The sequence below is a fragment of the Dendrobates tinctorius genome, unplaced genomic scaffold (assembly GCF_039654945.1).
Source record: "Dendrobates tinctorius isolate UK_male_01 unplaced genomic scaffold, ASM3965494v1 ptg000114l, whole genome shotgun sequence".
In the NCBI taxonomy this organism is placed as follows: Eukaryota; Metazoa; Chordata; class Amphibia; order Anura; family Dendrobatidae; genus Dendrobates; species Dendrobates tinctorius.
In genome coordinates, this window is record NW_027361782.1 from 3,521,649 (window position 1) to 3,544,189 (window position 22,541).

General features: G+C 47.0%; 1 protein-coding gene across 7 annotated transcripts in view; it reads left to right on the forward strand.

Moving 5' to 3' along the window:
• DIAPH2 (diaphanous related formin 2) overlaps positions 1-22,541 on the forward strand; it is a 1,634,550-nt gene that overhangs the window by 847,202 nt on the left and 764,807 nt on the right. The gene's annotated exons all lie outside the window — the stretch shown is intronic.

Sequence of the window (22,541 nt, forward strand, 5' to 3'; positions counted from 1 at the left end):
TCTGGCACCCGGGGCAAGAATTCGGTTTGGTGCCACCCCAAAAGTACATATGCGACTTGCACACTTAGCCATGTACCCACGAGCTACTCTCCCTAATGCTCTCAATGTTCAGTAAAAAACTGAGAGAAGCAGGAAGAGAAGCTCGTTGTCACAGGACCATAAGTATGAAATTCGCATTTGAGTGAAGTGTCCTTGTGATGACTACTGAAACCTGCAGAGCTGAATCCTGACATTGCAGCTTCTGAATTCTCACAACGAATGCACTGCACACTTTTAGGATTCTCCCTTGCCGATGTACAATCATGTCAGCACAAGTATGTGATTTATATACTTCTGGCCACACTCCGACTAGACGTGCCCGGCCTCGCTCTGTTCATTTACATTGAGTGAGGCCACACACGTCTAGTCAGCATGTGACCGCATGTATGTAAATTACCGGCATGAGAGAATCCTAACAGCGTTCAGTGAGCCCTGTGAGAATTCAGAAGTCTGCAGTCACATAGAATGACTGCAGACTCAGCACAAACCTGGACAACCCCTTTTATGCTCCTAACAAATAAAAACGTGAGAATTAGTCAGTATCACAAATAACATTTACATCCAGGTACCTTATAGATGACGTCATCTCTGGAGTCGTTCTCCTTCTTTTCTTCTTGTCCAGACCCCATGATGAGTTTTCTCATCCACATCTCGTCTCTGCAGACTTCCATCTTCTCCGGTCTTCTGCAGCAAATCTCCACACGATGCCCTTAAAGATAGAAGTGTCATTATAATGCCCCTAAATACAAATATCTGCAATATACTGTCACCTCACACTATTCCCCTCCAGCCTCATACTGTCTCCTCTAACATCCCTCCTGTTCACCATACTGTCTCCTCACATATTTACCCCCTCACTCTCTAAGCTGTCTGCTCACATACCCGACTCCCCATACTGTGTCTGCACACATCCCATCACCCTCACTCCCCATACTGTGTCCACTTACATTAACCCGTTCGCTCCCCATATTGTCTGCACCCATCATACTGTGTCTGCACCAATCCCCCATACTGTTTCCTCATACATACCCTTCATTTTGTGTCCTCAAATCTCCCCACACATTAAATCCCCCATCCCCACTCCAAATCCCCCCTTCCCGTACACACATTAAGTACCCCCCATCCCCACTCCAAATCCCCCACACACATTAAATCTCCCATTCCCACTCCAAATCCCCCCACACACATTAAATCCCCCATCCACACTCCAAATCCCCCCACATTAAATAACCCCCCATCCCCACTTCAAATCCCCCCCACACACATTAAATAACCCCCATCCCCACACACACATTAAATAACCCCCCATCCCCACTCCAAATCACCACACACACGCACATTAAATAACCCCCCATCCACACTCCAAATCCCTCACACATTAAATAAACCCCCATCCCCACTCCAAATCCCCCCACACACACATTAAATAACCCCCATCCCCACTCCAAATCCCCCCCACACGTACATTATATAACCCACCATCCACACTCCAAATCCCTCACACACATTAAATAAACCCCATCCCCACTCCAAATCCCCACACACACATTAAATAACCCCCATCCCCACTCCAAATCCCCCCACACAATAACCCAATCCCCACTCATTAACCCCATCACCACTCCAAATCCCCCCACACATTAAATAACCCCCATCCCCACTCCAAATACCCCCACACATTAACCCCATCCCCACTCATTAACCCCCATCCCCATTCATTAACCTCCCCCACACATTAACCCTTATCCCCACTCATTAACCCCCACACATTAACCCCCATCCCCACTCATTAACGCCTCCACACATTAACCTGCATCCCAATTCATTAACCCCCCACACATTAACCCTTATCCCCACTGATTAACCCCCATCCCCACTCATTAATGCCCCCACACATTAACTCCCATCCCAATTCATTAACCCCCCCACACACATTAACCCCCATCCCCACTCATTAATGCCCCCACACATTAACCTCCATCCCCACACATTAACCCCCATCCCCGCTACAAATCCCCCCCCCATCTTCGGTGGTTCTTCAGCTCCACAGTGGAGCACACTTACCACCAGGGTTCTCTCTGGGCGCCGGGGAGTGACATCAGCAGCGTGATAACATGACCTGATCACGCTGCTAACGTCGCTCTGACCTGGCTGTCAGAGCTGCAATTGCACTGGCGTCTGTATAGACAATTGCTCCCTGGGAGCTGGCACGCGCTCCTTCTCTGCGCCGACTCCCAGGCCGGGGGGGCGGCAGAACGCAGCCGCCAGGGAGGACACTGAGATTTATATAGACTTGGCACACACCAAAAAGATTCTGATGCAGAAGGGTGGTTTTAATGAATTGCAGTACATACATACAGACGTTTCGGTCTAGGACCTTCATCAATGTACAATAAGTTGTACTGTGAGCTCTTAGTGACTGGGCTTTAAGGGAGACACCAATACTGCAAGGAGGCACCTGCGGCCGTCCCACGTGGTTCTATATAACAAGTGGACGCAGTATCCACCGCGAATCTCTCCTTCTCTAATTTGCAGCAGAATGTTCTGCAGATTTCGGTGCACCCTCCAGCAGTTTCCCGCCCGCTCTTGTCACCTGCAGGACTTTTCTCTTTGCCCCCGGCGTATGAAGTGCTTCCATTGATTTCGGAGCCGTCATCCCGTGGCTGGTTAAGTCCCTTCTAAGCCCCAAAATTGCAGATATTACATCCATGCGCTCAGGGTGTCAGCATGTGAGGTACGAGGGAACACTAATTCAGCATTTTAATTCTGCGGGTCCACTCTCCAAATCCCGTCCTACGGATAATCATAAAAATCTACCTCAGAGACTGAGGAGAATGGGCGCGGGGGATGGGGCGGCAGCCAGCGCGGCGGGAAGCCTGATAAGGCGGCTTTATGTGGTCGCTACAAGAACAGGCGGCGCCTTTGAAGTGAAAGCTATATGGGAAACAGGCAGTTTAACAGGTTCCAGTGTTTGATGGCAGGGGCCGCAGACCAGCACTTATTTCCTGGGAGAAATCGCTCTCGGCTCAACCAACCAAAGGCAGAGGACACTTATAAGCGGCCGCACAGAGAAACCAACGTCACCCAAGTCTCTGCAGCCATTAGCGTCGGCAGGGAGATGTGGGACTCGTCTCTGAAGATCGCGCTATAGACGTTCAGTGGCGCCATGGCGGACTTGCTTCTAAAGTCGAACTACACAGAAGACGGACCTCAGACTACAGAGAGTGCAGCGAATGAGAAATGCCACTCTTCCCTGTCATTCAGAAGGATGCGGCACATTCGCTTTGGGCTGAAAGGCCGGCGGCCAGACTAATGGCTGCACAACCGTCTGTCGGGTCAGGATTGCAGAAAGCATGGAGGAGGGAGGTATCTGCTGCTGCAGCAACAAACATCCCAGCCACTCCCCAAAGCCTACTGTCACACAGCAGTCAGTGGAGGAGGAGGGTGACAGCTGAGGAATCCAGAGCTAGAAGGCAGCCGAGAATCCAGAACGAGGATGCAGCCGAGAATCCAGAACGAGGAGGCAGCCGAGGAATCCAGAAAGAGGAGACAGCCGAGGAATCCAGAACTAGGTGAGGAATGCAGAGCTAGAAGGCAGCCGAGGAATCAGACCTAGGAGACAGCCGAGGAATCCAGAGCTAGAAGGCAGCCGAGGAATCCAGAGCTAGAAGGCAGCCGAGGAATCCAGACCTAGGAGACAGCCAAGGAGGCAGCCGAGTGTTATGATTGAGTCACCGTAGGAGGCAGACACAAAAATAGAAGCTACGTCCAGAAAACCAGAGACGTTGGCAACTATCAGATTGCAGACCCCTGAACCTATCAACACAACTAGCAGTAGCCGTGGGGGGTTCCTATGATGGCCTAGACCCCTCGATCACAGCCGGAGCGCTAAATAGCCTAAAGACAGAAAAGGAAATCTAAACTGCCCCAGAGCAGACCCCAAAGTAAAAGGCAGCCCCCAACATATAATGACGGTGAAGCAAGATGAAAAAACACTCACACAGATAGAAAGATAGACTGAGCAAAGACGGGGCCCAAGCTACCTAAACAGAATAGGAAAGGAAGGTTGCTGTCTGCAATCTGCCAAAACCCTATCAAAGACATAAGCCAACAAGCTGATATGAAAAAGACCCTGAAGCAGCTAGGCTTCAAAAATTAAATCAGCACTCAGGTATTTTCAGAAGACAGAGCTAAAGGAATTCAGCACACCCCAGCAGGGAATGGCAGAAATCCAGAAAAACAAAGCAAAACAAAGTCAAAGCAAGAATGCAAAAAGCCGAGCAGAAATCTTAGCTTTAGAAGAGCAGGAATTCAGACTGGTCTCCAAGGATCCCACAGAGAAGTCACCCGCAGGGCAGAAGGGCATCGGCAGCCTTATATCCAGTCAGTAACTCCACTCAGCCAGTCATCATCATCAGACTCAGGTGTTTGATAATCAGGCTCACTACCTTTCTTTACCAGAAGAGGGAGTTCCTCGGGCCTCAGAAGTGAAGGGGAAAATGAACTCACAACAGCCGAGGAATCCAGAACAAGGAGGCAGCTGAGGAATCCAGACCTAGAAGGCATCCGAGGAATCCAGACCTAGGAGACGGCCGAGGAATCCAGAACTAGGAGGCGGCCGAGGAATGCAGAGCTAGAAGGCGGCCGAGGAATGCAGAGCTAGAAGGCGGCCGAGGAATCCAGACCTAGGAGGTGGCCGAGGAATCCAGAACTAGGAGGTGGCCGAGGAATCCAGAGCTAGAAGGCAGCCGAGGAATCCAGACCTAGGACGCAGCCGAGGAATCCAGAACGAGGAGGCGGCCGAGGAATCCAGAGCTAAAAGGCGGTCGAGGAATCCAGACCTAGGAGACAGCCGAGGAATCCAGAGCTAGAAGGCAGCCGAGGAATCCAGAGCTAGAACGCAGGCGAGGAATCCAGACCTAGGAGCCGCCCGAGGAATCCAGAACTAGGAGGCGGCCGAGGAATCCAGAGCTAGAAGGTAGCCGAGGAATCCAGAGCTAGAAGGCAGCCGAGGAATCCAGAGCTAGAAGGCAGCCGAGGAATCCAGATCTAGGGGGACGCCCGAGGAATCCAGAGCGAGGAGGCGGCCGAGGAATCCAGAACGAGGCGGCCAAGGAATCCAGAACTAGGCGGCCGATGAATCCAGAACTAGGAGGCGGCCGAACAATCCAGAGCTAGGTGGCGGCCAAACAATCCAAAACGAGGAGGCAACTGATGAATCCAGAACAAGGAGTGTTATGAGCTCATTTTCTGCTCCACCAGTTGAGAGTTCCCCTTCCGTTCTCCCTCTGGTGGTGACAGGAGGTAGAGAGGTTGGCTTAAGTGGTAGTGATCTGCCACCTGGTGAAGAAGATGACGATTGGATCTCTGGAGGATCAGAATGGATATAAGACAGCCGACACCTTATCCTAGTGCTGGTGATTCAGTCTGCTTCTCAGGTCTAGGACTCCGCTCTGTTCCAGTCTTCCCAAGATAAGTTTGTTTTTTGCTAATGTTCACACTTGCTCTTGTTGGTCATTTCAGTTTTTTGTGTGGTCAGCCAGCCCGGCTGGGCTGTGCTGAATTTCCACACTTATTTGCTAAATTGTCTTTTTTGTCCCTTATTGGGTTGGCCTCTTTTTGCTCTGTCTCAGAATATTTCAGAGTACTGATATAGTGGGAGAAGTCTAGTGACTTCAGGGTTTAGTTTGCTATCAGTTGTGTTGGACATTTTTGTAGGGTTTTTTGGCAGATTGCAGACAGTATCTTTCCTTTCCTGTCTAGTTAGTTTGGCCCCATCGTTTGCTCAGCCTATTTTCCTGCCTTTGTTTGTGTTTTCATCTTGTTTAACCGTCAATACATGTGGGGGGCTGTCTCTCCTTTGGGGTCTGCTCTGGGGCAGTTAGTTTTCCTCTTTTCCTGCTTTTGGCTTATTTAGTTCTCCGGTTGTGACGAGGCGTCTAGGACACCGTAGGAACGCTCCACGACTGCTGCTAGTTGCGTGTTAGGATCAGGGGTCTGCAGTCTGCATAGTTACCAACCTCTTTGGCTTTCTGAGACTTAGCTTGTTTGTTTTTTATTTCCTCCTCGGCTACCCGTTCATAACAGAGGAGGCAGCCAAGGAATCCAGAACGAGGAGGCAGCTGAGGAATCCAGAGTGTTGTGAGCTCATTTTCTCATTCACCTTTGATGTCCGATGAACTCCCTCTGCTGGTGAAAGGAGGTGGTGAAACTGATTTGGATGGGAGAAACCTGCACCTGAACAGGTGGATTGGACATCCGGAATCTCTGAGTGGATATAAGGCAGCCGACGCCCTGTAGGGTTGCTGGTGATTTCTCTGCTCTGAGCTCTGGCCTCCAGTTCAGTTCCTGTCTTCTAAAACTAAGCTTTGCTCTGTTATTGTTCCATGAGATTTTGTCTGATTTGCTTAGTTTTGTATTCTGCCAGCCCCGGCTGGGGCTCTGCTGAATTTCCATTTTTGTCCCTGATCGGTTAAATCTCTTTTGCTCTGTCTTCAGAATATATCGGAGTGCTGATATAGGGATTTTGAAGTCTAGTGACTTCAGGGCCGTTTTTCCTATCAAACGTGTTGGGACATTTTTGGTAGGGTTTTTGCGGATTGCAGCCAGCATCTTTTCTGTCCTTTCCTACCTAGTTAGTTGGGCCCCATTGTTTGCTCTGCCTGTCTTTCTGTCTGTGTTTGTGTTTTCATCTGTTTTCACCGACAATACATGTTGGGGGCTGTCTATTGCTTTGGGGTCTGCTCTGGGGCAGTTTAGATTTCCCCTTTCTTTCTTTAGGCTTATTTATTTCTCCGGCTGTGAAGAGGCGTCTAGGACCACCGTAGGAACGCTCCACGGCTACTGTTAGTTGTTGTGAATAGCATCAGGGGTCTGCAATCCGCTAGCTACCAACCTCTCCGGTTTTCTGGACTTAGCTTGCATTTTTGTTTTTTCCTCCTCCGGTGACTCATTCATAACAGAATCACCAGCCATACCGCAGATTCTAGTGTACTCAATAGCAGGAAAGAATTGTAAAAAAAGAAAAAAAAAAAGTGTCAGAATTTTTTTTTTTTTTTTTTTTTAACGTATATTTTTTTCTCTGGGGCCGTAGGAGGAATTATTTCTTAATGGAGATTAAGCAATTGTCTGATCGTGTGGAGCAGCTCGCTGCTGAAGTGCGGGGGATTTCCGCCTATCTTGCTCATTCACATGCTGCTGAACCCAAGATCCCTACTCCTGATGTGTTTTTGGGGATCGGTCTGAATTTTTGAATTTTAAGAACAATTGTAAATTATTTCTTGCCTTGAAGCCTAGCTCATTGGGGAGCTCTGCGCAGCAGGTTAAAATTGTCATCTCTTTGCTGCGCGGCGATCCCCAGTATTGGGTGTTTTCTTTGACACCTGATGATCCTATTCTAACTAATGTGGACGCATTTTTTCAAGCCTTGGGGTTGTTGTATGATGAACCTAATGCTATTGATCAAGCTGAAAAAGCCCTGTTGGCATTGAGCCAGGGTCAGGATTCTGCAGAGTTGTACTGTCAAAAATTCCGAAAGTGGGCGGTCCTTACTACCTGGAATGATGGTGCCTTGGCAGCTCTCTTTCGGAAGGGTTTGTCAGAAACCGTAAAAGATACTATGGTGGGATTTCCTGTTCCCTCTGGTCTTGACGATTCTATGTCATTAGCCATTCAGGTTGATCGGCGTTTACGTGAACGTAAAATTACACGAGAAATGTTGCCTCCTGTTGAACAAATGTCTGAACCTATGCAATGTGATAGAGTTTTGTCTAAGGCGCAACGTCAGGAGTTCAGAAGGCGTAATAAGCTGTGTTTTTTCTGTGGAGATGCCTCTCATAATATTTCTGTCTGCCCTAAACGAGAGAAACGTTTTGCACACACATTTGCTGTGGGTGGTGTACAACCTAAGTTTCTTCTGGCAATTACTCTGATCTGCTCCCTGTCCACATTTTCCGCTAAGGCTTTTGTGGATTCAGGAGCGGCTCTGAACCTGATGGACTTGGATTTTGCTAAACGTTGTGGGTTTCCTATGACACCTCTGCGGACGCCTATCCCTTTGAGGGGTATTGATGCTACTCCTTTGGCGAAGAATAAACCTCAATTTTGGACCCAGATGGTAATGCGGGTCGCCCCAGACCATCAAGAAAATTGCAGATTTTTGGTGTTGCATAATTTGCATGATACCATTGTTCTGGGGTTTCCCTGGTTGCAAATCCATAATCCAGTTTTGGATTGGAAATCTGTGTCTGTGGTGAGTTGGGGTTGTCAGTGTGCTCTTAGTGACACTCCTGTTTTCTCCACCTCTCCCCAGTTGCATGATGTTCCTGACTATTTGGCTGATTTTTATGATGTATTTAGTGATAATAAGTCTGGGTCTTTGCCTCCTCAGGGGAGTTATGACTGTGCAATTGAGCGGAGTCCTGGGTGTAAATTTCCAAAGGGTCGACTTTTCAATTTATCTGTACCCGAGCATGAGGCTATTCGATCTTATATTAAGGAGTCATTGGAGAAGGGTCATATTAGACCATCCTCTTCACCCTTGGGTGCTGGGTTTTTTTTCGTGGCCAAGAAAGATGGTTGATTAAGGCCTTGTATTGACTATCGTTCCCTCAACAAAATTACTGTTAAATATAAGTATCCGTTACCCCTGATTTCTGATCTATTCTCCAGAGTTAAAGGTGCTTGCTGGTTTACCAAGCTTGACCTCAGGGGGGCGTATAATCTTATTCGCATTAAGCGTGGGGATGAATGGAAGACGGCGTTTAATACTCCGGAGGGACATTTTGAGTACCTGGTGATGCCTTTTGGGCTCTCTAATGCCCCTTCTGTCTTCCAGTGCTTCATGAATGATATTTTCCCGGACTTTGTGGATAAATTTTTGATCATCTATCTGGATGATATTTTGATCTTTTCCAGGGATTGGGACTCTCATGTGGATCATGTTCGGACTGTGTTCCGGATTTTGAGGGATAATTCCCTGTATGTTAAGGGGTCGAAATGCCTTTTTGGTGTACAGAGGATTTCATTTTTGGGATTTATTTTGTCTCCGTCAACTATTGAAATGGACCCGGCCAAGGTACAGGCCATTTATGATTGGGTTCAGCCTACTTCTTTGAAGGCCCTCCTGAAGTTTTTGGGTTTTGCTAATTTTTATCGTAAATTTATAGCTAATTTTTCTGGTATTGCCAAACCATTGACTGATTTGACTAACAAGGGAGCTGATGTGCTGAATTGGTCTCCAGAGGCTGTTTCTTCCTTTCAGGAGCTGAAGCGGAGGTTCTCTTCTGCTCCGGTTTTATGGCAACCTGATGTCTCACTCCCGTTTCAGGTAGAGGTGGACGCTTCTGAGATTGGTGCAGGAGCTGTATTGTCCCAAAAAGATCCAGTAACATCTAAAATGAATCCCTGTGCTTTCTTTTCCCAAAAGTTCTCCCCCATCTGAACGCAACTATGATGTGGGGAATTGGGAACTGTTAGCCATGAAATGGGCATTTGAGGAGTGGAGACATTGGTTGGAGGGAGCTAGACATCAAGTCGTGGTCCTCACTGACCAGAAGAATTTGATTTACCTTGAGTCGGCCAAACACTTGAATCCTAGACAGGCTAGGTGGTCCTTGTTTTTCACACGTTTTGATTTTGTGGTCTATTTTCTTCCGGGCACTAAGAATGTCAAGGCAGACGCCCTCTCTAGGAGTTTCTTTGCTGATTCTCCTATTGTGACCAAGCCTGCTACCATCTTAGGTGAGGGTGTAGTTCTTTCTGCCATCTCGCCCGATTTGAGACGTGCTCTGGAAGAGTTTCAGGAGGACAAACCTGAGCATTGTCCCATTGGAAAATTGTATGTTCCTGACCAGTGGAGGAAGAGAGTAATGTCTGAAGTTCATTGTACCGCATTGGCTGGTCATCCAGGTATTTTTGGTACTAGAGATTTGATGAGTCAGTCTTTTTGGTTGCCCGCCTTATCTCGTGATGTCAGGAATTTTGTGCAGTCCTGTGGGACTTGCTCCCGGTCTAAACCTTGTTCTCGCTCTAGTGGGTTGTTGATGCCTTTGCCGGTGCCCAGGAGGCCATGGACCCATATTTCAATGGATTTTATTTATGATCTGCCTGTCTCTCAGAGAATGACTGTTATCTGGGTGATTTGTGATAGATTCTCTTAGATGGTCCATCTTGTACCACTCCCTAAGTTGCCATCTTCCTCAGAGTTGGTGCCCTTGTTTTTGCAACAGGTGGTTCGCTTGCATGGGATTCCTGAGAACATTGTATCTGACAGAGGAGTTTGGAGGACTTTTTGTTCCAAGCTGGGAATTCAGTTGTCCTTCTCCTCTACGTTTCACCCTCAGACCAATGGGCAGAAGGAGAGAACAAACCAGACTTTGGAGTCTTATTTGAGATGTTTTGTCTCTGCTGATCAGGATGATTGGGTCTCATTTTTGCCCTTTGCCGAATTTGCTTTAAATAATAGAGCTAGTTCTGCCACTTTGATGTCACCTTTTTTTTGTAACTTTGGGTTTCATCCTCGATTCTCTTCAGGGCAGGTGGAGTCTTCTGCCTGCCCAGGTGTTGACACTGCAGTGGAGAGAATGCACCAGATTTGGGACCAAGTGGTGGATAAGTTGTCTCTCTCCCAGGAAAAGGCCCAGCGGTTTTCCAACCGGCATAGGACCATTGGTCCCCGGTTTAAGGTGGGTGATATGGTTTGGTTGTGATCAAAGAATATCTCTATGAAGGTGGCTTCTCCAAAGTTTAAACCTAGATTTATTGGACCTTACAAGATTTTGGAGATTCTTAATCCGGTCTCTTTTCGATTGGCTCCTCCTGTTACATTTAAGATCCATAACGTGTTTCATAAGTCTCTGTTGAAGAGGTTTGTTGAGCCAGTAGTTCCTGTGGTGGCACCTCCTGACCCTGTATTGGTTGAAGGTAATGTGGAATAAGAGGTTGAGAAGATACTGGATTCTCGTCTGGCTAGATTGAGACTCCGGTATTTGGTTAAGTGGAAGGGTTATGGCCAGGAGGATAATTCTTGGGTCTCTGCATCTGATATTCATGCCGAAAGATTGGCTCGTGCTTTTCATCGGGCCCATCCTGATCGGCCTGGTGGCGTGGATGAGGGTTCGGTGACCCTTCCTCAAGGGGGAGGTACTGTTGTGAGCTCATTTTCTCGTTCACCTTTGATGTCCGATGAACTCCCTCTGCTGGTGAAAGGAGGTGGTGAAACTGATTTGGATGGGAGAAACCTGTCACCTGAACAGGTGGATTGCGATTGGACATCCGGAATCTCTGAGTGGATATAAGGCAGCTGGCGCCCTGTAGGGTTGCTGGTGATTTCTCTGCTCTGAGCTCTGGCCTCCAGTTCAGTTCCTGTCTTCTAAAGCTAAGTTTTGCTCTGTTATTGTTCCATTAGATTTTGTCTGATTTGCTTAGTTTTGTGTTCTGCCAGCCTCGGCTGGGGCTCTGCTGAATTTCCATTTTTGTCCCTGATTGGTTAAATCTCTTTTGCTCTGTCTTCAGAATATATCGGAGTGCTGATATAGGGATTTTGAAGTCTAGTGACTTCAGGGCCGTTTTCCTATCAGACGTGTTGGGACATTTTTGGTAGGGTTTTTGCGGATTGCAGCCAGCATCTTTTCTGTCCTTTCCTATCTAGTTAGTTGGGCCCCATCGTTTGCTCTGCCTGTCTTTCTGTCTGTTTGTGTTTTCATCTGTTTTCACCGACAATACATGTTGGGGGCTGTCTATTGCTTTGGGGTCTGCTCTGGGGCAGTTTAGATTTCCCCTTTCTTTAGGCTTATTTAGTTCTCCGGCTGTGAAGAGGCGTCTGCAATCCGCTAGCTACCAACCTCTCCGGTTTTCTGGACTTAGCTTGCACTTTTGTTTTTTCCTCCTCCGGTGACTCATTCATAACACCAGAGCTAGAAGGCAGCCGAGGAATCCAGAGCTATGAGGCGGCCGATGAATCCAGACCTAGGAGACAGCCGAGGAATCCAGAGCTAGAACGCAGCCGAGGAATCCATAACTAGGAGGCAGCTGAGGATTCCAGAGCTAGGAGGCGGGCGAGGAATCCAGAGCTAGGAGACGGCTGAGGAATCCAGAACTAAGAGGCAGCCGAGGAATCCAGAGCGAGGAGGCGGCAGAGGAATCCAGAGCGAGGAGGCGGGCGAGGAATCCAGAGCTAGGAGGCGGGCGAGGAATCCAGAACTAGGAGGCGGCTGGGGAATCCAGAACTAGGAGGCGGCTGGGGAATCCAGAACTAGGAGGGGGGGGCGAGGAATCCAGAACTAGGAGGCGACTGAGGAATCCAGACTTAGGAGGTGGCCGAGGAATCCAGAGCTAGGAGGCGGCCGAGGAATCCAGAGCTAGGAGGCTTTTATACTAATTAGCTTGGCCCGTGCAAAATTTTCGCACATTGGTCGTCAGGGGTGCAGGCTATTTCAGAAAAAGCAAGCTGGTCAAATCTAAATGTTTTTCATGAGATGATGAACACAGACAGGTATTTATATATGTAGATTGGTAATGCAATAAATTGTTTTGTCATGTAGAAATAACAGTGATAGCAGTAGTTTTACTACTTACATTTTTTAAGTTTCCTGTTGGAAGCATCTGAGTTCCTGTTATTTCTGCACATACATAAAGCCTGTGAGTCTTGCTTCTCCCACTCACTCATACAGAAAACCTGTAAGTCCTGCTTCTCCCATCCACTTACAGAGAAAGCCTGTGAGTCCTGCTTCTCCCACTCACTCACACAGAAAACCTGTAAATCCTGCTTCTCCCATCCACTTATAGAGAAAGCCTGTGAGTCCTGCTTCTCCCACTCTCCCATACAGAAAGTCTGTGAGTCGTGCTTCTCCCACTCACTCATAGAGAAAGCCTGTGAATCCTGCTTCTCTCACTCACTCGTAGAGAGAGCCTGTGAGTCCTGCTTCTCCTACCCACTCATGGAGAAACCTGTTGGTCCTGCTTCTCTTACTCACTCATAGAGAGAGCCTGTTGGTCCTGCTTCTCCCACCCACTCCTGGAGAAAGCCTGTGGATCCTGCTTCTCCCCCTCCACTCATGGAGAAAGACTGTGGGTCTTGCTTCTCCCAATCACTCGTTGAGAAAGCCTGTGGTTTCTGCTTCTCTCATCCACTCATGGAGAAAGGCTGTGGGTCCTGCTTCTCCCACTCACTTATGGAGAAAGCCTGTGGGTTCTGCTTATCCCACCCACTCATGGAGAAAGCCTGTGAGTCCTGCTTCTCCCACCCACTGGTAGAAAAAATCTGTGAGTCCTGCTTCTCCCACCCACTCGTACAGAAAGCCTATCAGTCCTGCTTTTCCCACCCACTCATAGAGAAAGCCTATGGGTCCTGCTTCTCCCACCGACTCATGAAAATGAAGGTTTTCTTGCCAGTAGATTATCACTGCCTGGACTACAGCTCACAACTGACAGAAATCACGATCTCTGCCCTTACCTCACCTGAGAGCAGCATGATGTATCAAAAACCTGCTGACAAATTCCCTTTAATGTTACAAATAATTTTAGTAGTAATTAAAGAAGAAACAGAGATATCAGTAGTTTTACTACTTACATTTTTTAAGTTTCCTGTTGAAAGCATCAGAGTTAATGTTATTTTTGCTCATACAGAAAGCCTGTGAATCCTGCTTCTCCCACCCACTCATATCAAAAGCCTGTAAGTCTTGCTTCTCCCACCCACTCATAGAGAAAGCCTGTGAGTCCTGCTTCTCGCACTCATAAAGCCTGAGAGTCCTGCTTCTCCCACTCATAGAGAAAGCCTGTGAGTCCTGCTTCTCCCACCCACTCATAGAGAAAGGCTGTTGGGTCCTGCTTCTCCCACCCACTTGTAGAGAAAGCCTGTGGGTCCTGCTTCTCCCACTCACAGAGGAAGAATGTGAGTCCTGCTTCTCCCACCCACTCACAGAGAAAGCTTGTGGGTCCTTCTCCCACCCACTTGTAGAGAAAGGCTGTGGATCATGCTTCTCACACCCACTTGTAGAGAAAGCCTATGGGTCCTTCTTCTCCCATTCACAGAGAAAGCCTGTGAGTCCTGCTTCTCCCACCCACTCATAGAGAAAGCTTGTGGGTCCTGCTTCTCCCACCCACTCAAAGAAAAAGCCTTTGAGTCTTGCATCTCCCCCCCACTCGTAGAGAAAGCCTGTGAGTCCTTCTCCTACCCATTCATGAAAATTAAAGTTTTCTCGCCAAGAGATTAACATTGCCTGGACTACGGCTCACACAACTCAGAAATCAGGATCTCTGTCCTTACATCATGCTGCTCTCAAATGAGGTATCAAAAACCTGCTGACAGATTCCTTTTAATGTTACAAATAATTTTAGTAGTAATTACAGGAGAAGAAACAGTGATAGCAGTAGCTTTACTATTTGAATTTTTTTACGTTTCCTGTTGAAAGTATCAGAGTTCATGTTATTTCTGCTTATACAGAAAGCTTGTGAGTCCTGCTTCTCCCATCCACTTGTAGAGAAGGCATGTGGGTCCTACTTCTCCCATTCACTCATAGAGAAAGCCTGTGACTCCTGCTTTTCCCACCCACTCATAGAGAAAGCCTGTGGGTCCTGATTCTCCCACCCACTTGTAGAGAAAGCCTGTGGGTCCTGATTCTCCCACTCACTCGTAGAGAAAGCCTGTTGGTCCTGCTTCTCCCACCCACTCGTAGAGAAAGCCTGTGGGTGCTGATTCTCCCACCCACTCGTAGAGAATGCCTGTGAGTCCTGCTTCTCCCACCCACTTGTAGAGAGAGCCTGTGGGTCCTGCTTCTCGCACCCACTCGTAGAGAAATCCTGTGGGTCCTGCTTCTCCCACCCACTCGTAGAGAAAACCTGTGGGTCCTGCTTCTCCCACCCACTCGTAGAGAAAGCCTGTGGGTCCTGCTTCTCCCACCCACTCATGGAGAAATCCTGTTGGGCCTGTTTCTCCCACCTACTCATGGAGAAAGCCTGTGGGTTCTCCTCCCGCCCACTCATGGAGAAAGCCTGTGGGTCCTGCTTCTTCCACCCACTCATGGAGAAAGCCTGTGGGTCCTGCTTCTCTCAGTCTCCACACAAAGTTTGAAGCTCTTCTTATACTATTCTGGGCAATTGGACTCTGGGACATTCTCTCTCTTTTGATATACTGAATAAAATCCTATAAATCTCATTATCATGGACGTCGCCTTTATTGTTTTCCACACATAGACCTGACAGATCTGCTGTAAAATATGTCCATTATGAAAATATCTTTCTTCTATCGTCTTTAGACCTCTGTAGTTATTACAAGCGGCTGCACATATTGGAAGAAGCAGCTGGTGTTTAACATGGAAGAAATAACTGGGAATGATCCAAATAACGTATATTATTCATATAGTTTGTATTTTCTGTGTTGCTGTAGTGTTTTACTTGTAGATAAGATCATACTGAAGATAAAAAAAGGAATAAAAAAGTGGTCAGAAATGATGTTGAGAAGGACGAACGTTTATATTCCTATTTTGAATCTGTGTTCGCTAAGGGTGTGTGCACACGTTGCGGATTCTGCTGCGGATCCGCAGCGGATTTGTCCCGCTTCCATTTAAGCCAATGCAAAATGAAAACCCCAGTGCCCACGGTGCGGATTTTTCCATGCGTATTTGCTGCGGTTTTAAATCCGCAGCATGTCACTTCTTTGTGCGGATTCCGCAGCGGTTTGGCACCTGCTCCATGACAGGTGTCAAACTGCAGGGGAAAATCACAGGCTAAACCGCAGTAAATCCACAGATAAACCGCAGGTCTTTTGATCTGCGGATTTACCTGTGGATTTAGGCTATGTGCACACGCTGCGGATTCACAAGCGGATCTTTCCGTGCAGATCCGCAGGTAAAGCCGCAGGTAAATTGACCTGCGGATTGGCCAGCGGTTTTCCCCTGCGGTTGGTTTGACACCTGGACAATGGAATAGGTGGCAAACCGCAACGGAATCCGCAGAAAGAATTGACATGTCAATTCTTTCTGCGGATTTAAAACCGCAGCATTTCCGCAGTGAAAAAAACGCAGCATGATACAAGGTACTGTACACTGTCTGCAGAACTGCTGCGAATCCGCAGCGTGTGCACATACACTTAGACAAATCTGGGCAGAAAAATCTGCAGCAGAATCCGCAACGTGTGCACTCACCCTAAGGCCTGTTTCACACTTACGTTTTTTCTGCCCGTTGTAATCCGCTAAAAATGGCAGAAAATGCATCCGCCTGGGTACGGATTAAATGTGTGGCACCGGACCGCTACGGTTCACGTCATCGCGATGGAGGCAGGCGAGGAGATTGCGCTATGGAGGACGTCATCGCGATGGAGGCAGGCGAGGAGATCGCGCGATGGAGGAAGGGGAGATCGCGCGATGTAGGCAGGCAAGGAGATCGCGCGATGGAGGAAGGGGAGATCGCGCGATGTAGGCAGGCAAGGAGATCGCGCAATGGAGGAAGAGGGAGATCGCGCGATGGAGGAAGGGGGAGATCGCAAGATGGAGGAAGGGGGAGATCGCGCGATGGAGGAAGGGAGAGAGAGAGATCCAGCAGCCGGAAGGAATTGCGTGTTAAATCTGTAGATAAACACAAAATGCGGATCCAGACAGACAAAAAACGTTGCATGGTCCGTTCGGTGATGTCAGCGGACGCCAAAATTTTGGCGGATCCGCAGACATACGGATGCAACTGACGTCCATCAGTCAAAATTCGCAGATAATGCAAGTCAATGGGGAAAAAAACGGATCCGCCAAGAAAAATGGCGGATCCGTTTTTGGCGAATTTTGACTGATGGTGACAAATGAATGTGTGAAACAGGCCTAAGAAAGAAAATTCAACATCAGCTAATCTTCACGGTGCCATCAAAGGAATAAAAGAATCCACTCTATCCATAAACAGAGAGATGGTGAGGGAACACTGAGCTAATTTACATGAACATCTCATGGTCCAGATGAATTGCATCCTAAGGTACTGAAAGAGTTAGCAGAGGAAATTGCAGAACCACTAGTCAGAATCTTTGAAAAATCTCGGAGAACAGGAGAAGTCCCAGAAGATTGGAGAAGGTCAAATGTTGTCCCTATCTTCAAGGGAAATCTGCCCAGGTAACTGGAAGGTAAAGCAGATCCCACCAGTGAAGGTGCACGTGTAGCGAGATGCCGCAATCTTCTGACCCCTCTCTTGCGGTGTCCCCGTGACAATCGCTGCTTTTTGGTAATGGCCCTCCACCCACTCATTCAATGTAGGAACAACAATGGTTTCCCAAAGCATCGGATAAATCCAAAAGAAAACTTTATTACATCTTCATTATAAAATTAGAAACAAAATGACGATGTCTCACCCATAAACAGTGTATAAAGGCAAGCAATGTTGGAGTTTTATCGTTGCACCGTTTATAGCTGACTCGTCGCCATTTAACGGCTTTTGTAATTTTATAATAACATATAATATGGCAAGTTTTCTTTTGGATTCATCTGGTGCTTGGGAAACCATTTTTGTTTTTTTTTTTCTATGCAAGCATCAATACTAAATTATAAAAGTTTCTTTTGGGCGAGCGATGAAGCATTTCACTGGGATGGAACATTCCGTTGTTACAAGTCTGCCTTACAATAGTGAGGTCTGCCTGTGACTTACCTTGTGTGAACCATCCCGACCGGACGGACTGCAGCCTACCGTACCGGCTGATGTGGGGGCTTGTGACCACCACAGAGTATGGCCGCATTACAGCTTCTGGAAGGAGCTACTATGAGCCCGTTTTATGTCGCCATTGTATCGTCACTGTATTTACTTTCGGGATGCCGCGACTACTTGATGCTGCATCATATATTCTATGCTGGTGAGGTGTTGTGCGGACATTTATATGGTGTCCATACTGCACTGATACTTGGGCACGCTCATGCATCCAGCTTCCAAAAATGATATGCTATAGATGTTTGTGCTTTGCGGATTGTTATGGGGGAGGTAACAGAAGAAATCTCATAGGCGACAACCAACGTAAATCTAGTCCTTCTGCCTGAACATCCTAATGATCCTCTCATGCTGACAGCAAAGAGTTAATGTCTTTAGAGCCACCACCACGCAAATGAGAAATGTGATTGATCCCATGTAGATCCTTGTGCTGTACAGACGCAGACATGTCCGGAGTAACACATCCCGCAGCCTGCCTCTATTTTGACTCCTTACTGACCCCCTCCCCCGCCTGTATGAGCTCAGATCTACGTAATCTGCTATTTGAGAGGTATTGGCAATCCCTTACATCGTGTGCTGTACAGACGCGGACATGTCTGGAGTAAGCACACATCCCACAGCCTCTCTCTATTCTGACTCCTTACTGACCCTCTCCCCCGCCTGTATGAGCTCAGATCTACCTAATCGGCTATTGGAGAGGTATTGGCAATCCCTTCCATCGTGTGCTGTGCAGACGCGGACATGTCTGGAGTAAGCACACATCCCGCAGTCTCTCTCTATTCTGACTCCTTACTGACCCCTCTCCCGCCTGTACGAGCTCAGATCTACCTAATCGGCTCTTGTAGAGGTATTAGCAATCCCTTCCATCGTGTGCTGTATAGACGCGGACATGTCCGGTGTAAGTACACATCCCACAGCCTTCCTCTATTCAGACTCCTTACTGACCCCCTCCCCCTCCTGTATGAGCCCAGATCTACCTAATCGGTTATTGGAGAGGTATTGGCAATCCCTTCTATCGTGTGCTGTATAGACGCGGACATGTCCGGTGTAAGAACACATCCCGCAGCCTTCCTCTAATCTGACTCCTTACTGACCCCCTCCCCCACCTGTACGAGCTCAGATCTACGTAATCTGCTATTTGAGAGGTATTGGCAATCCCTTACATCGTGTGCTGTGCAGACGCGGACATGTCTGGAGTAAGCACACATCCCACAGCCTCTCTCTATTCTGACTCCTTACTGACCCCCTACCCAGCCTGTACGAGCTCAGATCTACCTAATCGGCTATTGGAGAGGTATTGGCAATCCCTTCCATCGTGTGCTGTGCATGCTGTGCAGACCCGGACATGTCTAGAGTAAGCACACATCCCGCAGTCTCCCTCTATTCCGACTCCTTACTGACCCCCTCTCCCGCCTGTACGAGCTCAGATCTACCTAATCGGCTCTTGTAGAGGTATTGGCAATTCCTTCCATCGTGTGCTGTATAGACTCGGACATGTCCGGAGTAAGAACACATCCCGCAGCCTTCCTCCATTTTGACTCCTTACTGACCCCCTCCCCCTCCTTTACAAGCCCAGATCTACCTAATTGGTTATTGGAGAGGTATTGGCAATCCCTTACATCATGTGCTGTACAGACGCGGACATGTCTGAAGTAAGGACACAGCCTCCCTCTATACTGACTCCTTACTGACCTCCTCCCCCGCCTGTACGAGCCCAGATCTACCCAATCAGCTATTGGAGAGGTATTAGCAATCCCTTACATCATGTGCTGTACAGACACGGACTTGTCCGGAGTAAGGACACATCCCGTAGTCTCCCTCTATTCCGACTCCTTACTGACCCCCTCTCCCGCCTGTACGAGCTCAGATCTACCTAATCGGCTCTTGTAGGGGTATTGGCAATCCCTTACATCGTGTGCTGTATACTGGTGATTGTCGACTCGGTGGCAATGTTCCAGAAGTGTCCCTTTAAGTCTTTATAATATGCCATAAAGACTACTAATAGGCCTCCGTCCGCGCTAAGCATTCAATAAAATAAACTCATTAGGTTTTTTACTTCTAAACCCAAAAGGCTCATAATCCAAGAACATTAAATGCTGTCAAATTCACCGCGACAAATAATGCAACATTTCTTGTTTTGTTTCCAGACATATTCTAGGTATCGCACATTACATTATGATGGCTTTGCTCCAAACATGCGTAAATCCATTGTGCAGCCAAGATTTCAAACACGCTCCATAATTATGATGTCCGTGCATGTTGTAGACTATTGCGGCAGGATGAACTATCGAACAAAAAACATGTTTTCCAGCCACTGTCTATGGAAAGAGCTGCACTATGTCCTCAAACCCCAAATCTGTGGATTTATGCTTTTGTTTCAACCCAAAGAGAAAACAAACATTAGAGGCAAAGTATTTTCAAAGTTTCCCAGCGACTTCCCAAGTTTCCTTTCACCACTGTCTAATTGAATATTGATTCTGGTTCTAGTAAAACGCTGCCACGCTTTGTTTTCTTCCTCATCATTATATTTTACATTAAAAGGAAATTATATAACTGCTCTCATTAAGACTAATTAACTTTAAACAATGGCTCGGCATTTCAGTTTTTAATTGCAGGGTCCTATAAATTGTCTTTGTTGTTGGGGAGAATTTGAGAAAATATTAAAGTTTCTTTGGTTATTAGAGGTCAATTGAGTTCTGATATCTCAAAAAAATCTGTAAAAACAACAAAGGTGAAAAAAAAAAGCTAAAATGTAAATCTGACCACAATAGGGTAGTAACAAGATTTTGCATTCCAGGTATAGTGGATAAAATGAGAATCAAACATGTATGTGCAATATTAAATTAGGTGCAGCGGGTGAAATACGTATTGAACACGGCACCAACTTTCTAAGTAAACCTATTTCTAAAGATGCTACTCCCTTCTCATACATATGCTGCCACCGACACTTGGGAGTTGCCAGTGATTGTTCATCTTCCTGGTTTGGTGTTGAAAGAGAAAGTTCAGTGTTTGGAGTTGGCAGTTGGAGAGTTTTTCTGGAGATTTGTGTGTAGTTGGTTTGCGTGTTTTTCATTATCCTCTCACATTTGTTTTCCCCTTCCTATACTTCCTCTAATTCCCACTCTGTTCTTTTGTGAGTATATTTGTATGATTGTAGTTTTCTTTTATCCCTGTCAGTTATCCCTGTCTGCCTGGTTAGTGATTTCCTATACACTTCAGCCCCTCACCTGGGTCCTTTGAGTGGTCAGAAAAGGGATAAGTTAGTAGCAAAGATAGGTACAAGAACCTGGCATTTCCACCTTCAGGAGCAATCCAGGGGACAGAGATAAACTATGCAGCCCCTTGTTGGAGGGATCGGGAAGGTCCCCATAGTAGACACCCAAACCATGATGTTCCAACCTCTAGACTTCACTGTTGGTATGGTGCTTTTGGGGTGATATACAGTGTATTTTGTCCTCCAAACATGGTGTGTGTTATGTGTAAGGCAGTGACAGGTGTTATATGCGAGGGTCGGTATGTATCCCCCAGGATGCACATAGAAGCGTGTTGAGGCCGATGGAGTGCATTGCAGTTAAAGGCATAGCTGTGATTGCAGTACAGAATAAAAGTAAGTTTTGGTCTTGGACAAGCTATTTGCCCAAGGTGGATTTAAGAAAACCCGTAATGGCCTTTTATTTTTGGAGCGATCTACAGGATGGTAGTGGGGCAGGTCGTTCCCTCCAGGATGGGTCTTACTAGTGACCCATGGCCACAGATTCCATTTAAAAACCCTGCAGTAAAGGGTTGAGTGTGTCAGTCTTGGTTTGCAAACAGCAGAGCAGCTGGCTCTGCAAAGCTCAGCCTGTGTGAAGTAACACGGAGCTACGCAAAGCCAAAAGGCCTGGCACCCCTCAGTGTGACACGGCACTGCAGTCGCCCATGGCAACTGGTCTGTGCATCGGTCAACAATACAGCGCATGCATAATGCCTTTTTGTATGACCAAACAACTCAATCTTTGTTTCATCAGTCCACAGGACCTTCTTCCAGAAACGGCTTCTTTCGCATCACTCTCCCATACAGCTTCTCCTTGTGCAAAGTGCTCTGTATTGTTGACCGATGCACAGTGACACCATCTGCAGCAAGATGATGCTGCAGGTCTTTGGAGGTGGTCTGTGGATTGTCCTTGAGTGTTCTCAGCATTCTTCTTCTCTGCCTTTCTGATATTTTTCTTGGCCTGCCACTTCTGGGCTTAACAAGAACTGTACCTGTGTTCTTCCATTTCCTTACTATGTTCCTCATAGTGGAAACTGACAGGTTAAATCTCTGAGACAACTTTTTGTATCCTTCCCCTGAAAAGCTATGTTGAATAATCTTTGTTTTCAGATCATTTGAGAGTTGTTTTGAGGAGCCCATGATGCCACTCTTCATAGGAGAATCAAATAGGAGAACTACTTGCAAGTGGCCACTTTAAATACCTTTTCTCATGATTTGATACACCTGGCTATGAAGTTCAAAGCTCAATGAGGTTACAAAACCAATTTAGTGCTTCAGGAAGTCAGTAAAAAGTAGTTAGGAGTGTTCAAATCAAGAAAATGATAAGGGTGCCCATACTTTTGCACCGGTCAAATTTTGTTTAAATGCAGATTGCACATTTTCTGTTAGTACAATAAACCTCATTTGAATCCAGAAATATAACTGAGTCCATCAGTTATTAGATATATGAAACTGAAATACCTGTTGCAAAAACCAAAATTGCTATTAAGAAAAAAGGTTAACATTAATAGGGGTGCCCAAACTTTTACATATGACTGTATATTCTTGTACATAGGAGCAGTATTATAGTAGTTATATT